A 22,555-nucleotide genomic window follows, 5' to 3' on the forward strand; every position below is an offset into this window, starting at 1 on the left:
CATTTGATCTATGATCTATTTTCTTAATCCTTGTGCACAAGTCTAAAACGACTTATATTTGTAATCGGAGGGAGTATTTAATTTGCCCTAGAAACATACGACTTCATGTTAATTCACAACCAGCATGATGGATGATGTACTGCGAATATTTGTTGGACCTGTTGCAGATGGCGATTTGTCCCTAGAAGGTGGTCCAGTATAACACGAGAGCCTAGTCCCTGGAAGTCAAGAACGCACATGGAAATAAGCACATCACACGACAATCGATAAGGACCTCGTGCAGCTTGGATCAGAGAAACGCTTTCATATGGGCCAGTCATGGCTCAGCTCGATGAGTAAGCGAGTATTCAGTTCTCTTTGCCTTTTACACTGGTTATCATTCTAGTGACAGCAAATTACAAGACAGTCAAGAGCATGTGTCTATCATAGATGCTATACTCCTAAATGTGGAAAGGTGGAAAAAAGAGACCTGCAAGTTTCCAGGACTCACTGAGTCAAATCAAACGAAGGCACGCGCCTCTGTCACAAGTCACAACCCTGCACTTAGTACTTGTCGATAGAAGATTTATCTGCTGGAATGCCGTCAGAGGTGACACAGCAAGTAGCAACCTCAGGTCGTCAGAGTTTAGCTTCACTCGTTTTCAAACTCAGGTCGTTCTGAGCACAATGCTTCCAACTCATTTCACCTTGCTTCACGTTGCTACTAAGTTAACGGAGAAGAACACTTGGTACTAATATAGGTGTACTAATATAGGTGTATATATATATATATATGAAAATTAGTTGGTACTCTCGTGAGTACATACTCCCGGTAGCATCTACAACGATACTCCTCTGCACACAAGTCGTTGTGGGACAGCCGTGCTAACAGGTTCCCCAATCCATTAAAACCCATTTAAATAAAAAATTAATTTAATTAAAGCCAAAATATAGGTGGAGACTGGTGACCTATTTTCTCAAACCGAATCCAGTCTCGGCAATTATGCCAGGCGTCTCCGGCGCATTCCCTCGTGCGACGGCGGCTCGTATGGCGCATCCTCTAGCGATTGGCTGATCTGGCGGCTCGAGCGTCAACCAGTGACGTCGCACAACTCACTCTGCCCCATGTACAACACCAATGGCAGCACTAGCGGACACATGTACATCCATCGGTGGAATTTCAGGTAGGATAACGAGGAACTCCACCCAATTTCATTTGATCTTGCGAGTCATTTTTTCCAGCCCCTATTTTTCCCTGTTGCTTGCAGATTGGGAACTTTTTGGTGAGGAGGGTTTGATTCCAATTTGGTACCTTTTGAGGTTGATGGACCCGCCACGGGGTCACTGCTGCCGAACCAGGAGTGGCAGCAACTCCTCCATGAGAGCAGCGCCCGTGGGGAAGGATTATATCTATGCATTTTAGGTTCCACAAATTCACTGCTGGCCTTTGCCACATCTGTAAATTTGCATTTTCGCTCTTCGTACAGTTCGATTCCTTTTTAGTCTGGCGTGTAAATCTGGAGAGATGAGAAGCACACTTTGTAAAATAAGAGAGATGGGTTTTGGCTATGGCTTGTGCGCCCAACAATGGCTGCACGCCTCCTCCTTATATAGAATGATGTACAACAGATTACAGTGACAATCCTATATCGAAGGGATGGTTCTTTGATGATTGTTACCATGTATATAAGATATTCTATCTATACAATGGATCCTATACATGGAGAAGATATTCTATTACCAGCTCCCCTCAATCACAACTCTTGGAGATTGAGCTTGCACTTGAATTCCTCTTGTTGCCGCACTTGCAATGGTTTGGTGAAACCATCAACCACTTGATCTCATGAAGGGATGAATCTTATATCAAGAACCTTACTTGCAACTTGATCTCAAACAAAGTGAAAGTCTACCTCAATATGCTTAGTCCTGGAATGGAACATTTGTTGATAGGTACTTAGCACCGAGGTTATCACACCATAAGCATGCTGTCCGAGACTGAAAAATGCCAAACTCGCCAAGTATCGATTGCACCTAAACAATTTTCTGTTGTAGCATTAGCGATGGCCTTATATTCTGCCTCAGTACTTGAGCGAGAGACTATCACCTGCTTGTGAGCACTCCACGAGATCAAATTGGATCTAAAAAATACTTCAAAGCCACCTATAGACTTTCGATCATCCGAGCATCCTGCCCAATCAGCATTACAGAAGGCACTCACCAAGTTGGAAGATGACTTGCGAATTTTCATACTAGTTGTTGCAGTGTGATGAAGATAGCAAAGTATCCGTTTCACCGTCGTCCAGTGCACGCTGGTAGGAGCATACAAGAATTGGCACACCTTGTTAATAGAGTAAGCAATATAGGGCCGAGTAAGCACAAGATACTGAAGAGCACCAACCGTGCTTCTATACTTAGTCGCCTCATCTGGAGTCAACGATGTGCCAACCGAGATGGAGAGCTTCTTAGCGGTAGACATTGGAGTAGAGGTCCCTTTACAAGATGTCATGCCCACACGATGAAGGAGATCAGCCACAAATTTGGACTAATAAAGTGTTATACTATCATCTTGTTTTTGTACTTCTATGCCGAGAAAATAATAAAGGTCTCCGAGGTACTTGATAACAAAATCTTGCTGCAAAACTCGAATAAGGGTCTGCACTGCCGAGGATGAGGAGGCAGTGACTATCATGTCATCGACATAGATGAGGACATACAATGTAGTGGCTCCTTGGATGTAGATAAAAAGTGATGTATCATCCCGTGATGGTCAAACACCCAGATGCTCAAACTTCTCTAGGCATTCTCTTATCTTGAAAATGAAACACTTACACCCGAACACTCGGAAGTAGAAGATATTGGGTTTCCTCCAAATGAGAAGCTCATATGATGTCTTCTTTAAGATTCGGTGGAGGTACATTCGGTTGGATGCATGATATACCGTATTGATTGCTTCCGCCCAAAACTTTTTCAGCGTACCATACTCATCCAACATTGCTATTGCTAGAGTGATCAATGAGTTATTCTTTCTCTCCACCACACCATTTTGTTGAGGGGTGTAGACTGATAAAAACTCATATTTGATGCCTCTATCATCACAATATTCTTCAACTTAAGTGTTTTTGAACTATGTCCCGTTGTCACTCCGGATCTTCACAATTGTGGCATCAAACTTATTTTAAGCCCTCATCGTGAACTTCTTGAAGATTCCAACGATCTTGCCTTTATCATCTAAAAAGAACGTCCAAGTGTATCTCAAATAATCATTAACAATGACAAGACAATAAAGATTACCACCAAGACTTTTCTAGATGGTTGGTCCGAAGAGATCCATATGTAGAAGCTCTATGGGTCTTAATATTGACATCATGGACTTGTATGAATGAGAGTTTGCAACTTACTTCCCTGCTTGGCAAGCACAACATAATTTGTTTTTCTCAAATATTATGTCCTTCAAACCAACCAGCATTTCATTCTTGAACACCTTCTTGAGTTGGCTTATACCAATGTGTGCAAGTCGACGATACTAAAGCCAACTCATTGAAGTCTTGGTGAAGAGGTATGTTGTCAAGCTAGCTTTATGAGAGAGAAATCCACAAGATAGATATGTCCATGTCTAAAATATTTAAAGATCATATCATTATGCTTCTTGCTATTTATAATAACATCAACATCACTAAACAAACATCTGAAGCCTAGATCATATAGTTGAGCTACGGAAAGCAAATTAAAACTAAGTGACTCTACTAAAAATACATTAGAGATAGAAAGATCATTGTAGATTGCAACCTTACTCAAACCTATTACATTTCCTTTTGAGTTATCACCAAAGGTGAATTTTTCATAATCGTCCACTTTATTTTCTAGTGAGGTGAACATCTTTATATTTCCGGTCATATATTGTGTGTATCCAGTGTTAAACACCTAATGCTTACCACCGACTTTATAATTCACTAATTCCCTTATGTGTAGGTGAAAAGCTAGAATACATCATCCACAATGGCTGCACGCCTTTAAAATAAGAGAGAGATGGGTTTTGATTATGGCTTATACGCCCTACAATGGCTGCACGTCTCCTTCTTATATAGAATGATGTACAACATATTATAAGTGGCAATCCCTATATCAAAGGGATGATTGTTACCATGTATATAAGATATTCTATCTATACAATGGGTCCTATATATGAAGAAGATATTCTATTAACACACTTTCCCAAAGGGCACACAGATTGTGAGTAAGAAGATTAATCAAGGTATGCACCAACAGATTGTCAGCTCCTTGTTGATATGTCCTTCATAGTGCCATGGTATATTAATTTGATTGACAATTGTCTTATGAGCCAAGCAAATTGATTACCAATCGTTTCGTTCATGAATCTGCAGCTAGAAGCATGGCACCGGCTTGCTCACTTCTATTGAACATACTTCCTTTTCATATTCCCCTGTCGATATACAACTCGGTTGTATGTTCTTCTCGCTGTCAAAGCATGAAACAGTTACCATGCCTACTAGGGATGAAAACGGACGGGAACGGTCGGGAAAACCCTCTAACCATTTTCGTTTTCACATTTTCTCAGCCGAACGAAAACGAAAACGGGATAGACGGGAACGAAAACGGTCGGGACATAATCGGATGGTCGAAAACGAACTAATCCGATAGGAAAAATGGTGGTATCGGTCGGGATTCGAAAAACACAACGAAAACAAAAACCCACAAAACCATCAAGATGTGTCAACATGTATAAGTTTAACATGACTACAATAAATACATCATCCATGCTTAGTGAGATAACATGTGATATAACATAACGATGACATGTATATATTTAACCACACAAACAATAAGTCTCAAATAGATATATAAGTGAACGATAGTACAAATATCCATACAACCATATAAAGTCTTAACATAATAACATCGAACCACTAGTCCACCACAACGTCAACATATGACAATAATAGGACAATAAAACATGAACATAAACATTCTTCAATCACTCTCGGCCTACAGCTGCTCATAATCATTCATCACATCTGGATCACTTGCTATTTCTTCTTCTTTCTCCTGTAATTTTACAATGCATGAAAAAAGGACATGTTAGTCAGGCTGTACATGAAGAACAAAAAAAAAAGAGCATAGCTAGAGAGCGAGTGTGTGATCAGCTTCGGACATCTATGTATCAATATGCACCTCCAGCCTTGTACCATGAGAGGATAGCATAAGTATGGTAAGTACCTCATGCATCAGTTTATTAGAAATGGTCTCTAGAACCTCGAGATCATCCACAATGGAAGAAAATTTCTTGGAATCTAAAAAATCAAACAAAGACACATACATCATATGCAATGACAAAGAAAATAACTAATTAATGCATAATTATAAATGGCAAACTATTTAAATTATCACCTTTTCTTCCTGCAGCTACCCAATCTTTGGTGTAAATTAATGCTTGTACCATCTCAGGATCAAGACGGCTGCGATAAGGATCAATGACACGGCCACCAGCACTAAAGGCAGACTCTGAAGCAACCGTTGACACTTGTATGGCCATCATATCACGGGCAATTTGTGAAAGAATAGGATAATCTTCTGTATGGTTCTTCCAATATGCTAAAATGTCAAATTGGCTCTGCTTCAAAAGTGGCTCTGCCATGTATTTGTCCAACTCACTTAGGCCATCTCTATCAGGGCCACAATCATCATATAAGAAGCTTTCTAGTTCATCATTTCTATTTCCCATGAGCTCATCTACTGGGTTTGTAGGTTCATTCACATTACTCTTTCCTTTTGATGATATAGGTGCAGAACTAGCGTAAAATTGATACACCTTCTTTACAACACTAACAAACTCTTCAAGGTGAACTTGATACAAACCACCATAGAACTTTCTCATGTAAAATTCTACAAGCTTTTTTTTGTACCTAGGATCAAGGAAGCATGCCACTGCAAGAGCAGTACTAGACTTGTTCCAATATTTCTCAAACTTTGTATCCATAGCAGTTGCCATTTCACTTAAGCCTCACAAAAGCAGGCTTGTAGTACAAGGCATCACTCAGCATCAGATAGGTTGAATTCCACCTAGTTGAAACATCAAGTGAGAGACCCTTCGTTGTATCCAACCCACACTCAGTGGCACACTTTATGAGTTCCTCCCACTGCAACGGAGAGCCCTTTACAGCTAGTACAAGTGCTTTAATCTTCTCAATTATTTTTGCAATTACACTTAGACCATCTCTAGCAACCAAATTGAGTATGTGGCAGGCACATCTCACATGAAAAAATATACCATCACAAACTAAAGAAGCATGAACATCCTTGAGATCAGTAATTATGTCGTTAACTGCCACTTCATTTGCACTAGCATTGTCCAAAGTTAATGCAAACAATTTCTTCTCAATGTACCACTTGACCATAAGTTCAGAGAAGGTCTGTGCCAACTTCTTACCAGTATGTCGTCCTTCTACATGAAAGAAACCCGCAATTCTCTTCTGAATATGCCAATCATCATCTATCCAATGAATGGTGACACACATGTATGATTTGTTTTGACATGATGTCCACATGTCCATGGTTGCACTAAAGCGGCAATGAACATTTTTAAATTGTGCATACAATTTATCCTTTTCTTCCAAATATATGTCCATGATTTTCTTTCTAGCAGTAACACGAGACTTGATTGGAAAGTTAGGGCGCAATGATTTAATAAACTCAACAAAGTAATCATGCTCAACTATATTGAAAGGATACTCATGCATGATTATTGCCAAATACAATTTCTTGAGACTAGCTTCCTGATCATACCTGTAAGGCTCAACAAAAGTAATGTCTTTTCCATGATCCTTTTCCACTTTGAGTTGTTGCTGCCCTTTTACTATACTATGAGCTGACTTCAAATGGTTCTGAAATCCGGATGTTCCATGATAGCTCTCAGCCCTATATTTGGACTTGCAATTTGGAAAGTTGCAATATCCCCAGCACTGCTCATACTTCTTCCCATTCACCTCTACTATATCTGTTTTCTTGGTAAAGTACTGCCAGACATCAGATGTGCACTTCTTCTGCCGCTTTGTAGTTGTCTGAGATTCTGCTCTATCATCAACAATAACGACATCAGGATTTGGAGCTACATCATCACCCTGCTCTTGTGTATGTGTGCCACTGCCATCGGTCCCAATAGAAACCCTCTCAACTGCAGGTGTTGTAGATGATGCTGACACACCAAGATGTACACTCGAGCTAACACTTTGAACTTCGTTTGCCTTTCTCTTTGGTCCTGACAAGAATCAATAATACAAGAACCAATAATGAGTAATGTCTTATTCCCGTGCTAGATATTACAACAGATTCCTGAATAAAAACACAAATAAATGAACACATGACATTATATCATTGTCATGGGAAATTCGAATGAACACTTTCTAAAATCATCATTTTATTTTCATCACAGTGACTAGCACACTTCCTAATATTTATTTTCTTCACAATGACAGTCAATATCGCAACATTTCATTTTCATCACAATAAAGAGATATATTGCTATGATTGATAGTCATCACAGATTTACCTGCAGTAGAGCTGTCGGTCTTAGCATTGACTGTAGGCGGCGGCGGCGCCTCTAAGAGCAAGCGACCTAAACCAAGATACTTCTCTGGTGGCCTCGAGCTAGAAGGGGTTTCTCCAGTTGGTAGCATCGCGCTGCCACTCACTTCACAAAGCTCACTTGCTACTAGCTCTGGACAAACAAAATGCAAGTGCAAATGTAAGATTACATGGCTAACAAAATCCTGTCTGACATAGAAATACCATTGCAATTTTCTCAAAATCCCCGCTGTCTCAACTTGATTCAATGGAGTGCAAGCATCATTTCACGCTGGAGCGGGCAGCAATTGCTTCTGTCGGGCGCTGCTACCCTGCAGTGGAGGCCGGAGGCGTGCGCAGCAGCGCAGGTGCGCTGGAGCGGGCGGCGTGGCAGGCACTGGCGGCGTGGCAGGCACCGGCGTGGCAGGCACCGGCGTGGCAGCCACCGGTTGGGTACTGGCGGCCTGGCGATTGGAGCGGAAGGAGCACGCACAGCAGCAGACGCGCAGACGCAGTGGAGGCGTGCCGACTGCCGCGTGCGCAGCCGCGCAGGTGGAGCCGTGGAGGCGTGCCGCGTGCGCTGTGCCGCTGTGCGCAGGTGCGCTGAGCCGCTGAATGCTGGAGCGTGGAGCCGTGGAGCGGGCGAGCGGCCGAGCGGGCGGCGTGGCTGGCGTCTGGCGGGCGGCGGCTGGCGGCTGGGAGCCTGGGATTGGGAGCTGGCCGCTGGCGCTGTGGCGCTGGAAACCCGAACCCTGGATGAGTGGATGACAGCATGGGCCTTCGTGGGCTACGATGGATAATAAAAGTAGATGGGCCTTCATGTATTCAGGCCTTATCCCGCGAAGAAAAAACGGGACAAAAACGGTAATATCCCGAATAAAAACGGGAAAATAACAAAACGGACGAAAATATATCAAACCGTTTTCGGTACCGTTTTCGCACGACCTATACCGTTTTCATCCCGTTTCCGAATAAATCCCGAAAAAACGAAAACGAGAGGGAATAATCGGGATACGGCACCGGGACGGGACGGGATTTTTCCGTTCCGTTTTCATCCCTAATGCCTACTCCTTTTTTTTAATTACTTTTCCTATTCTGTAAATAGTACAATATCATAGTTCATTTTTTTAATCTAAGCAAGTAAGTTCAGATCAGATTGCATACCATTTTACAGTAAACATTATGCAGTTTGTTTAACTGCCAATTGTCTTCTGAACCAAGCAATCGATTACCATTCGCTTTGTTCCATCAGAATGCAGACACTTGACATGAATCTGCAACTAGAAGAGAAGCATGGGAACCTGTTTGATCTGTTTGAACATACTTCCTTTTCATACTCCCCTGTTGGTATACAACGTTTCAGGATTAGACCTCATTTTCCAGTTACTTTTTACCAGTGCATGCATATACATGATTTTAGTCATCTTAGCATAAATGTGGTTCCTTTCTGTTTAGTACTCACTTCACTTGTAAAAAGGGTAAAAAAAAAACCCAGAGCAATGGATGATGCTGTCCATTAAGAATTCAGAGCAATGCATCAGTCTAATTCACAATGGTTGCATGTTCATAAAATCAGCCACTACCTTTTAGTTAACCCCTATATTAAAAAAGCGTGTCATCAATTTCTTAAAAAAGAGGCACCTGCCAATTAGCCAATTATTAGTTTTTTTCTCGAAATGCTCCATATATAATTTTCCGGCCTTTTCAATGGATGGAAAATAAATGATTTTGAGAGAAATCATGTGAGCTGTCTTGTAACATACTTTCCATAAATAGTTTATATTTTTCGTGGTCAGTTTTGTACTTAATCAATCAATTAGTATTTAATAATGGTTATGCTTGCAGAGAGTCCACTGCCAATCTGTGTTTCCTCTTCCTAAGAATCTATTATAAATGCACTTCTGATCCGATGCAAGAACGCAGCGGTCAAACTGCTGCAACACGGCGCTCGCGACCAGGGTTTGAGCCCCGGCGTGAGCAAGGGTGAAAAACAGCCATTTCCCAAAAAAAATATTATAAAGGTGCTTCTAATGTATGCACTTGAATACGATTTTGATTGTGTCATTGAGTAGAGCATGCCTCTTTTGTATTTTTTATGTATTAGTTAAATCTAGGAGTCCTGGCTATTTGGTTTGAAGTTCAACATTTTTGTGGTTAGTAACTATGTACTGCATTTTCCTTATTTATACTCCCTTGTGAGAAGTATAAAATACTGTTCTAAGTGTAATACTGCTTTGTGTGAAATATATACTACTATTGTAGAAAAAGAAGTATAGTACTCCTTCATGAGAACTATGTACTGGTATTCTAAAAACAGAAGTGCACACTACGATCGATCATTGCAAAAGTCAACTCGGTATATATATTTCATTCGCAAGAAAAATAGATATGCAGTTCCTTTTTTATCGTATGTGCGACTTCTGTAATCATCAGAGTATCTCTGGAATCGTTAGTGGCCGGCTCTGGTGTCCGCTTGATTGCATTGCTTCTACTGCTAGTTGATGGAATTCCGCAGCATAAATTTCTAAGAAAATTAGCTCACCCAAGTACTTATTTTCTCTGGAATTCACAATTAGTCAGCATGGTATGATGCACCGCTAGTAATTGTTAAAAAAATTGCAAAGGTTTTTAGATCATCTTCAACAGAAACTCTAAAAATTCATCCTCTATAACACTATTACAACATTACTTATCACTATTACAGTATCATCTATTTTTTCCATCTTCAACAGACACCCTATTTACTATCTTCTGTTACTCTTCTACTCCTTCCAAACCCACACGGCAGTCACCAGCAACAGGAATGCGGTGCTAGATTTGGGCGGCAAATTTGCCAGCCGAAGCTACCTCCTCCATCATTGTAGCAAGTGACAATAGTATTTTGCTATTTCTGTTGGAGTGATGAACAAGAGGCTGAAGCGGTAAAATCGCGTCTACATTATTTTGCGGGAGCAAATATCGTCTCCGTTGGAATCCATGTGGAAAGTATGTGGAAAGTACTACTAGTTCTGGTAGTTCAGAAATAGCACTGGCTACACATGGCGTGATCCAGTAGAACACGAGAGCTCTGTGCATGGAAGTCAAGAACGCAGATGGAAAGCACATCACATGTCATATACTATACGTACGATGACCTCGACTACAGTGGAATCCATGTGGAAATATAGTTCGTGCAACTTGGATCAGAGAAACGCTTTCATATGGGTCAATCGATGGCTCAACTTGTTCTCTTTGCCTTGTACACTGGTTATCATTGTAGCGACAGCAAACTACAAGACAGTCAAGAGAAAGTGCAGCAATGTAGGTAGAGGATGACACCTAAATGCGGCAAACGTAGAAAGAAGATTTGCAAGTCTAATTCTGCTTGTTTTCTTTCGCTAGTACTCGCTGAGTCAATGTGTCCCTGTCACAGCCGTGCAGTTAGGACTTATCAAACGAGATTTACGTGTGGGAATTACATGAATGAGACAATAACATAGTTTCTATGCATGCAATTTCCCCCAACCTACTCTTTCATGAGCATTCACATTATCATTTGTGGACAAGCACTACTACAGAACCACTATCACTGCTGACTCTAAAACACTTTTCTCTGTCGATTTTAGAGCCATCAGTAGGTAACAGACAGTGATAATCGGGGACTATCACTGTTAGCACAGAGGATCGACAGTGAAAGATGTTTTCACTGCAGACTGGTGCCTTCAGTCGATAGTATTTTGACTCTCCAACCTCCCTCATCTCCCCTCCCTGTCCTCCCTCTTTCTGCCCTCTTTGTCCTCCCTCTCTCTCTTCGATCTCTCCCTCTCAATACATGCATACAATGAGACATATTTAATGTGAATCAATAATAAAGACATCTTTATTAAGACATAGTAATTCATGTCATATAATGAAGGTGCTAGGCATCGACAAACACACATATATACATAATAATTCTCACAGGTCACCTCCGAAAAGTCAGTCAAGTTGAGCCAATCCAGTATCCATCTACCTCTCCCGCGATGAGGACGGCGACTCCACATGGACGACTGATGGCGTGTGTACATTCGAGGACGCCAGGGGGCCGATGGTGGTGGAGCAGAGGACCTGACCACACCTGATCGACCATAGCGTCGCCTATGCTCCAGGCTCTCCTGCGTGTCAAAGACAATGAAGCCGGACATCTAAACGCCACTATGGTTTGAGCCTTCGGCTTTCTCCGCAGCGTACTGATGGACCACCCTCTCGTGCTCATCCACAGCACACTGACGAGCCAGCCCCTCGTCCTCCTCCTCCTAGGCACGTTTACGGGACGCTGCTTCTTGCTCCTTCACAGTGCACAGCTGACGGGCCAGCTTCTCATCCTCCTTCTCCTGGGCACGCTTATGGCCACTGCTTCTTGCTCCTCCTTCACATCATTGTTGGAAGGCCATTCTATCGAAGAGTCATCCGATGGTACCAACTCCGAAAGTTGGTCGAAGGCCACAACAGGATTCTTCGGACCAGTTGCACCGACAGCGGGTGCACTTCTACCATAGCTTCTTCGAGGCGATGGCTGGGGAGGTGGACTTCTTCTAGGAGATGGCTGAGGAGAGGGAGATCTTTGAGGCGACAGCGGTCCGAGGTGTCATGGAGAGTAAAGGTTCTCGTTATCTATCCCTGGTGGAAATACTATGTAGGTCTTCTTCCACGTGATGAATTTGTGCTCATTCTCTCCTATAGTGTTCGGCCCCTCCTGCGGGGTAGTCCACCTCAACATGACGACACTGGTCAACTGCCTCATCTACTTCGACCACGGCGTAGTCCTCTGGTATCGGATGTCTGTGAAAATGTTAATGGGAGCCGCGGGGATAAGTCACGCCAGAAGCCGCCTTGATGGTAATATTTCTAACACCAATGTGTAGTTCACACGGTGTCTATGTTGTGATGAGGTTCACAGGATAAGTGACGGGGTCAGCTCCCGGTGTAGACGCACAGCTACTCTGACGACCACCGGGGCTGGAGCACGCAACATTAGGAGACGCTACCGGTCGTTTCTTTTCGTTCACAATGGCGCCCTGTTGACGCATGTGGGCTTGTTGTACTGTTTGTGCCATCTTTTTCTCTGTATGTTCTCTCTCCTTTTGTAGCGCTTGTTCAAACATTTTCATCATCCTAACTTGTTATGCCTCTCGTTCTGCATCTTACTTTGCTTGGGATCTCTTTAGACTCTTGTAACTATCAACATCGCCTCGGAATCCATATTTCCAACCCATCACCCCAACACCTCGTGTGCCACCATCGTGCTCCTTGTTTCCCAGTGCCAAGGTGAGCTCGTCCCTATACCTGTTTGGCTTGAAAGAGCCTTGTGCAGATTTCTTGTGGGCTTCCATAAGTTTTTTTTACAGGAGTTTAATTTGCGTCACTTCCTGGTCTTTGAAGGTCATAAAGCATAAAGTTTCCATCAGACGAGTAAGAAACACCTCTCCCAAGAAGTAAGCACGTCGATCGTTCGCTCCAGCCCTCTGTCACAGGTGTGACACCTCTCTCTCGTAGTTTATCTAGTTGTTGTTGCCACTGCCATTCTTTCTCCACGTACCCACGACTGCTGACTTTGTGGGGGTAGAGGTTCTTCTTCGAGTTTGCTTTGTTCACCTCACTCAATCTCTGTGCTTCTTCCGATAACTTATACTCCGCAAAGGCTTGCTAATGATCTTCCAGTTGCGGCTATTTGCTGAAATCTGGCGTTGTACCTTTTTGCACATAAGTTCTATTCAGTGTGCCCTTTCAATTCTTAAATGAAAGGCCTATAATCATTAGCGTCTTACGCTTAACTACATACATATCTGTCTCTGTAGGGAACTCAAACCTCTCTAATATCTTGGGCCACAAGATGTCATTCTTGATTGAATCAGGAACCACGCGGATCACCTCATTCACCAGTCCACAATCTAGCTAATGGGCATGCGATCCTTAATAGCTATCCCACAGGCTGACTTGTATAGCCCCAGAACTCTCTCAGGTGCAGTTGGCTCCCCAGCTGGTGAGATCTACATGATCACAAATGATCCCGTAGGCATCTTTGAGGGACCTCGGGCACGATGCTGATCATGGGATTGCTCATTGTCGTGACCCTTAGGAGCATCGGGCATATGCGCATAAGCGAAAAAATATTAAGAACTTATATGATAATATGTCGAACAGATGCATTATGATCATATTTAACAAAAAGAAATCACATCTTACGTAGCAAAATAGGAACAAATATGCACAAAGGTATTGATAAGTGACACATTGATCTTACAAGTCACATCTTTTACATAGAAAAATAATGATTACAATAAGAACTAGGATTACAACATCTTTACACGTTAATTCAAATTTCTCCATATTTCCAAAGATAGCCAATTTTAGCTCGGCATGGATGTCTTGACTGTTGTATGCCACAACAGCTTCCTGTTTGTACTTGTGTAATAACCATCCCAGTTGAACTTTGTATTCATATGTATGGTGTCCAATTTCATCATTTGCAGAAAGAAAAACAAGTATAAAGACAGTGCAATTTTTAATACAACACACAACAGGAGTAAAAAAGAAATATGGCCTTAGTGTACATCAAGAACTAGATAGTAGGTATATAAAAGTGCTCTTAGAAAATGAATAACAATTAGCCCCAGGACAATAAAGGTCTTGCCCCCTAATTTTTCTATTGAATACATCAATGACTGAACAATTTACTAAGTTCTCATCTAGTTATTAGAACCTAGACAGAATTATCAAAAATCACACAATATCATCATGGACAGTGCTGTTGTACCAAATCAGAGAGTACAGATTCTGAAAAGGACAAGCAATTTCCTGTTGAGACAGAAATAGAGACTGAACAACAGAATTCAAACAAGTAATGACAGAACAAAAAGGATGAATCAACTTCCTTGTCCAGAATCTGATATGCTAATCAATCTCTGAACTTATAGCACCACACCATCCAGGGACCAAATTATAATAGGTAGAACACTATAGAGACAACACAAGAAATATGTCTCAGAATACAAGTACAGATCAGCAAGAACCATCGACAAGTCTCACCCAGGGCTATAAAAAATATCAGACAACTAGAGAATCACATGTCTAAACTAATGTACATAGTAAATTACCCAATCTAAGTGTATCAATTCATCATTGAGCAAAGGGAATATGTACCGGTACTGTCTAGAACAGAAGAGGGGAAATACTCATAAGCATCATTTGAACACACAAAAGGACCGGGCCAGCATATATGTTCTTAACATTTGAACACACAAAAGGACCACAAGAAGCATCTATTCTTATCATTTGAACATACGAAAGGACCATAAGCAGCATCTGTTCTTATCATTTAAACACACAAAAAGACCGATGTAACATATATGTTCTTATCATTTGAACACACAAAAGAACCACAAGCAGCATCTGTTCTTATCATTTTAACACACAAAAGGACTAGCACACAAGCATATGTTCTTATCATTTGAACACACAAGCAGCCGACCATGAATCAGTATGAACTTGCGCTGAAACTCTAGGAATCGGAGTGAAGAAGGAGACAGAGGGGGAGCTGGGAGGCCTACCTCGACGTCAGTGTGGTTGCCCATGGTGAAGACGATGGTGGACGAGGGCACATGGCACGACAGCGTAGCTCCTTGACATTAGGGTGCTCATCGAGGTGGAGGCGGCGGGCTCCTCGGCATCGAGGTGGTGGTCCTTGGTGATGGTGGCAGTGGACGAGGGCGCAATGCATGGCAGCAAGTGCTCCTTGGTGTCAGCGAGGAGGTGGCGAGCTCCTCGGTGTCATGGTGGTGGTCCTCGGTGATGGCAGTGGTGGACAACAGCGCAGGGCACGACATCGCAGGCTCCTCAGTGTCAAGAGGCGATTCAGCGAAGGGCACGGGCTAGGAAGGGAAAAAATTTCTAAGTATCAGAGTGTGCAGACATCAAGCACTTTTATAGGGGAGGACTTTCACTGCTGGCAAAAGATGAAGACCAGCAGTGAAATGGGATCTTCACTGGCGGCTCAATAGGACAACCAACAGTGAAACATATTTCACTACTGGCCCAAAAAATTTACAGGCAGTGAAACAACTTTTACTGTCGGTTGAATATGTTCACCGGTAGTAAAATCCCTTTCACTGTAGGTTTAAGGTGCAAAAAATTATTTTTAGCTACTCGTGCGCCCGTCGAGACTCAAACCCATGACATGTCTTAAGACCGAACAACTAAACCGCTGTGCTACTCAAGTGTTTTCGAATTAGTTTGTACTATCTATGTTTATTAACATTTTGTTGATCTAAAATCCTAATACAAAAAATTTATTCAATTTTCTAATTCAATAAAAAAATTAAAATAAATATGTTCATGCCTAAGTTTCTATATTGGGGCTTGCTATATATATCTTAATTTCATCAATAAATATTTTAAATCATTAAAAATTGAAAATAAATATGCTCATAACTATAACTAATATAAATCATGTAATATGATAATAGCAATATGCTAGTGCTATTGCTAATTCATTAAAAATAAAAATAATAATACATAGCAATAGTGCTTGTGCTATTGCTAATTCATTAAAAATAAAAAATCAATATGCTCAATAATAAAGACATCTTCCACCATAAACTATAAATTGAAGCTTCTATAACATAAGTGAGGTATAATTGCATATAAAATAAATGCATACATAGTAATTATAACAATTTAGCTACTTTGAATGATTCATCCTTCATTATGATCACGACGTACATATGGAGGTTCGTTGGTGTCTTCCATGAGACCTAGGTCGACGTCCTCTTCGAAAGAAGGTAGCGCGTCGAATTGATTGCAGTCTTCCTCATCAACGACATTCTCTACTCTGATAATTCTTCTTTTTCATTGAAGAACTACGTGACACTCCTCCTTATTAGCCGGGTCTGATGAGTTTTTGTTGGTGCCATCCCTAGAAATTTTCTTTGTTATTGAACCCTTACATGCATTATATACATATAGCGATAACTTATCAAAATTAAACAACACACTCACCCTCGGGATCAACCTCATGACACTCTGCGACATCATTCTCTAAAGAGCGATAAAGTGCATCAAAATGAGAATGAATGAAATGTCATGAGATATGATCCAAACTACATGAAATGTGGTAGAGATGTAGTGCATGAGGTTATGAATGCAATAGAGGAAGAATGACATGAATTGGAGTTCATTTGCCCACTTAATTAACCAAATTACATGCTTGCTATTTTTAAATCCAAAATTATATGAGATAGTTCAAAAAAAAAAAACTCACATGAGGGAAGTACTCAACATGTCAAAAGATATTTTTACTGTGTAAGGTATACATAGAGAAGACCTAAAAAAATTAGTTTCACATTTTATGTTATCAATTTCTATAGAAATTAATCAAGTTGAAAAGGCTTAATCAAGATTAACAAAAAATTAGTGCTAAACAAGAATTTCATGCTTGAAATATATTTTTCCTATACAGAGCATGGCAAATAAGATTAACAAAGTTGTATTGACCAATTTTGGATATTTCAAGATTTAATTGTGGATTAACAAGTTACAACATATTTAATGAAATAGTGGTATTTCATTAGACATTTCATGCATGCATGAATTTTTATCATGTAGATCATGACAAAATAAAACTAACAAACTTGGTTTTGTATTTTTTTGAGCTCTAGATATTTTTCTAAAAATTATAGATTATTTTAGATGATTTATCAATACAACTAATATTCCTTTCGATATTTTCTATATTTTTTGACTTTGACCGGTTGCTAACACCGAATGGTGGCGGAGCTTGGCTAGGGAGGGGTACCAAAATGCTCAATGCACTGTGGCAAACTCGTTTGAGGGGTTGGAGGCGGCATGTACAGTGGCACGCATGGCCGATGACGACCATGGTAGGTGGCAGAGCTAGGCCGATGGTGGTGGCACGCTGCAGAGGGAGAGAGTGGAAGAGAAGGGAACAGTGAGGTTCCCTGGTTCGCGGCAAACCTCACCGTGCGTTTGGCTTGGGCAGAGGCGGCTCATGGCCTGAAGTTCGTTGGCGAGGTGGGCGAGCTTGCGGTGGCGACCGATGGAGCACTGGGCCGACAATGGGCTACAATCAAACTAGCACGCGCAAAAGATTGGGTATGTCACTATGAAGCTCACCGAATAATGGAGTTGGACGAAGAGGGCTCAGAAGCGGTGATGTGTCCGTGAGGGCGACGGAGGTTGCCGGGAACGGTGCTGTGCTCGGGCTTGGGGAGGGCCACTATTTTATACTGTACACATCACTACCGACTCATCCCACTAGCCAACAATGATGTCTAGCTATCACTACCGGCCGATGGCTTGAGCCGGCAGTGATGCCTAGCCACCTCATCACTGCCGGCTTAAGCCACCGATCATTGCCAGCTTAAGCCACCGATCACTGCCGGTTCATAAGCCACGATGACTGGTTCTTTTCACACAGCCTACGAACCGACAATGATGCCCCATCAATGCCGACTCGTAAGGAACCAACAGTGATGGGTCGGTATATAAGCCTGGTTCTGTAGTAGTGAAGGCGTGGCTTAAATAAAAATAGTCATAACTATCACAATGTTTTAATTTAATGAACATAGTATGCAACATATTAATCAAGTTCTATGTTTGACATTTAATTATATAAAACATAGATTCAACATGATCAAGGAGTTAAAACTTGGCTTTACGAAGGTCGTCTTTCGGTCATTCCTTTTCATCCAAGTTCTTGGGTTCCTCTTCAAATGGATCTTGCCCTTCAGTTCCTTATTCGTATTCTTGCTCAAACTCTTGTACTTCTAACCTACATGGTTTAACATCGATAAGCACTCAATAGAATAAACCTAAATTTGAACTCAAGAGCAAAACAAAATGAACTCCAAGGCAAGGGAAGAACACCGAGGAAAATGGTTCTAGTTATTCTAGAGGGGTGGCCTCTCATAGTACTACTATGTGAATCTGAAGTATGAAGGCTAAGTGTGGTTATCTAGCGAAAACTAGCTCAAGTTATTATTATACTTATTATGTGACGTGGGAGAAAACCTGATCAAATTATATATATATATATATCTGATTCTATTAGTTAATTGGTTGTGAGAAAGGCTACCAGGGTTCCTTATCTGGTTATATAATACTATGCAAATTTGAAGTATGATGACTAGGTGTTGTTATCTGATGAAAACTAGATTAACTTATTATTCAACATTATTATATGAAGTTATAAGAGAAAGCCTAATTAAATCATTACAATTATCTTAATGTGATTCTACAGGTTAACGAGTTGTGAAATGACCACAACAATTTTCTATGTGTACGTGTGTACATATGTGTTATTTGCGCGCGTGTGTGAATATGTGTACATACATGCACAATTATACATCTATGTGGGTATTCTACATGTTCCATAGTTAGGGGATGTTTGGATTGAAGCCTCAACATACCACATTTCAGGTTAGACGTGACACACTAGTTTATCTTACCGTTTGTTTTACTTCTGAATTTTAGGATGCCCCAAGAAGTTAGGCACCAGCCATTAGCTTTGCCAAAGAAATTATTGCCGCAATCATGGCATTGAAATCTGGCGCCACTGCTTGGCCACACACGCGCGCGAAGGGAAGAAACGCGCTAGCGTCACCGTCCCAGAAATATATTGGCGTGAAGCGGATCAGTAGAGTAATGGGAAAACTCCAACATGGCCCTTTTCTTTGCCTCTCTCTGAGCAGATTATGGGAGTCTAAGGAACGTGTCTCCAACATAGCTTGCCTCATCTTTTTAGATCTAGCATCCACTCTCTCACTCTCCCCTTCCACAAAATCCACTCTCATACTCTCCCCCTCCCCTAAATCCAGGTCCCCTCTCCCCCAAATCCCTCTCCTCCAAATCTGATTGACAGATCGACTGGGGCAAGACTCACCGCTTGCTGCTGCTCTAGAACAACTTGCTACTCCTTGAGTGAATCTGGGAGTTCGGCTGGCAAGGAGATCGAGTGACGTAGGACACATGATAGGGCTTTGGATCTGCTCCAAATCCAAATCCAAATCCAAATCCAGCTCTGGATCTGCAACTCTCCCTCTCCAAATCCAGCTCTGGATCTGCAACTCTCCCTCTCCAAATTCAGCTCTGGATCTGCTCCTCCATCAGCATCGTGCTTGGATAGCGCTCGTAGTGCACAACCAATCAACCCCCCTGCCCTCCCCCAACCAAGTAATGTGCATACATCCTGTCAGGCGATTCTTTCTCCATTTCCCCTTCTAATCACCATGGCCATGTGGACAGGGGTTTTTCCATGTGATTGTCATCATCGTTGCATCTAATTTCTATCTCGTGCTCTCCAAATCTGTGTGGCTCTAAGGTAAAATCTATTATGTTACTTAGATGGACCAAAGGAGACAGTTACACTTACAATATTTCTTCAATTACTATTACCACTACTACATGTCGAGGAAAAGGTTGCTTGATGCTATTGTTTTATGTCTGGCCAGTTACTCGTATTTGATTAATATACGAAAGAGAAAGCGAAAAGGTTTAGCATATGGTCCCTTGCTGGATAGAGATGTGTCACGAGAGATACGGCTAAATCGTCTGTATAATGTTACTGAAGCCCATTGTATTTCTGAGCTGCGCATGCGGAAAGCCATTTTTCACAGGCTTTGTGGTCATCTCAGATCATGGGTTCTTTTGAGTGACACCTTTCCACTCATGTATGTAGTGGGATAAAAATGGTCTAATAGAGCTGTTGGTTTTGAGTTTATTCGATCAGGTGAGACCATTAGTAGATATATCAATGATGTTCTAGATGCACTTGGTATACTGGCTAAAGAACTCATATACATCAGAACCACCGAAACACATCTAAAGATCATAAGCAACCCTAGAAGATTCCACACTTACTTTGAGGTAAACTCACCACATTCCTTGTGCCAGGCTTTCAAGCATATGCGTGGATGCATGTTCATCTAATTGAAACAATATTTATGTTCTCTTAGGGATGCATAGGAGCCTTGGATGGTACTCATTACCAGCATCTATCCCTGTACATATGCAAGACAGGCTTAGGGGTAGAAAGTCCATTCCAACTCAAAATGTTCTTGCAACTGTTGATTTTGCTTTCAAGCATATGTGTGGATGCATGTTCATCTAATTGAAACAACATTTATGTTCTCTTAGGGATGCATAGGAGCCTTGGATGGTACTCATTACCAGCATTTGTCCCTGTACATATGCAAGACAGGCTTAGGGGTAGAAAGTCCATTCCAACTCAAAATGTTCTTGCAACTGTTGATTTTGACTTGTGATTCATATATGTCCTTGCTGGGTGGGAGGGATCATCCCATGATTCACATGTGCTTCAAGACGCCTTAAGTCGTCCCAATGGCCTAAAAATACCAGGTATGACCTCAAATTGTGATAACATTAAAAATCACATTAGTTGACCACTAATATTAGGGGGCATGTTCATATTGTAGGAAATTTTTTCCTAGCTCATGCTGGATATGCAGCAAGACCTGGGATACTACCACCATACCATGGTGTTCGTTATCACCTTAAAGAATATAAAGATGCTAGAGAACCAGAAGATTACAAGGAGTTGTTCAATCACGACACTCCTCACTTAGGACAACAGTTGAACGAGCATTTGGCACTCTGAATAATAGGTTTAATATCCTAACAAGTCAACCAAATTTCCCTTTGAAAAACAAGTGAATATTGTGGTTGCATGCTGTGCGCTTCACAATTGGATACTAGAGAATGTTAATGATGAGTACGTCTATGATGATACATTTTGGTATAGAGCCCTGCTAAGGAGTAATAGGATCTATCATGACATACCGCATGAGAACCAGGACAATGTACTTAAAAGAGATCAGCTAGCACAAACTATGTGGGAAGATAAAGTTAGAGCATCTACGTCAAAGACTAATCAAGAAATGTGGAATACCAACATTGATAGTTAGTTAGCACATTTTTCTTATGTACTTATGTGGCAAAATTGGGTCTTGCCCTTGTGACATTATGGGATTGATCTATGTACAACATTTTATTTACATGCTCTAACTTAAAAGTTTAAACCTCCAGAGTTACTAAATCTTACATTTCAGCTATTTTACTTCATGTTAGATATATACTCAATATGATTTAGCTACTGAATTCTCTTTAATTGAACTAGTAATGCGAAAGGTAAAAGAGAAGGTGGAAGGTGAGGGGTATACCTGTGAGAGATCCATTAGTTGGAAGGATGAACAAACTAAGTTCATGCTTGACTGGTATATTGAGTACAAGAAAGATCAGCATGCATGTTTTGTTTGGAAAAAGCAACACCATATGAAGTGTGCTGATGCCTTAAACAAAGAGTTTGCTATGGGGGTAACACTTATCCAAGTTTTCCGTCACTACAGGCACTACAAAGAGAACTAGAAGATAGTTGAGACAGCTTTAAACAAGAGTGACAATGGTTTTGATGCCATTAAATGCAAGCTGACTATATCTGAGTCTGAAAAAGCCCAATTCAAAGTATGTATATACCATTTCTGTTTATAAAGCAATAAGTACATATGGGGACCTAGCTCATTGGTATATTTGCTTGTAGGATAGGGATAAGCACTTGCTTTGTAAGCCCATAAAATTTTTCCATGAGATGTCAGAGCTTTTCTTAGGTAGCAATGCTGATGATTTCCTTGCCATGGACCAAAATACATGCTTGGATGATGGCAGTAAATCTAAAGATAGTGACTTAAAAGATATGAATGATATGTCTGGCTATACACTAGCTATCAACCTCTGTGGTAATGACTCTGACACATTAGTATCACCTATAGCTCCTAAAACAACACCCAATACTACAGAAAGTGCAGATAATGGTTCTTGTAGCATACCTCGATCTAGCATGAAGCGTCCGAGAGGTAAAAAGTCTCCAACTAAGAAGCAACCAAAGACTAAGAGCCGTTTCACTGATGCCACTGAAGAAATCTGCACCACAATAAAGGAAATCGTGAAG

This window comes from Phragmites australis, chromosome 1, assembly GCF_958298935.1.
Source record: "Phragmites australis chromosome 1, lpPhrAust1.1, whole genome shotgun sequence".
Lineage (NCBI taxonomy): Eukaryota > Viridiplantae > Streptophyta > Magnoliopsida > Poales > Poaceae > Phragmites > Phragmites australis.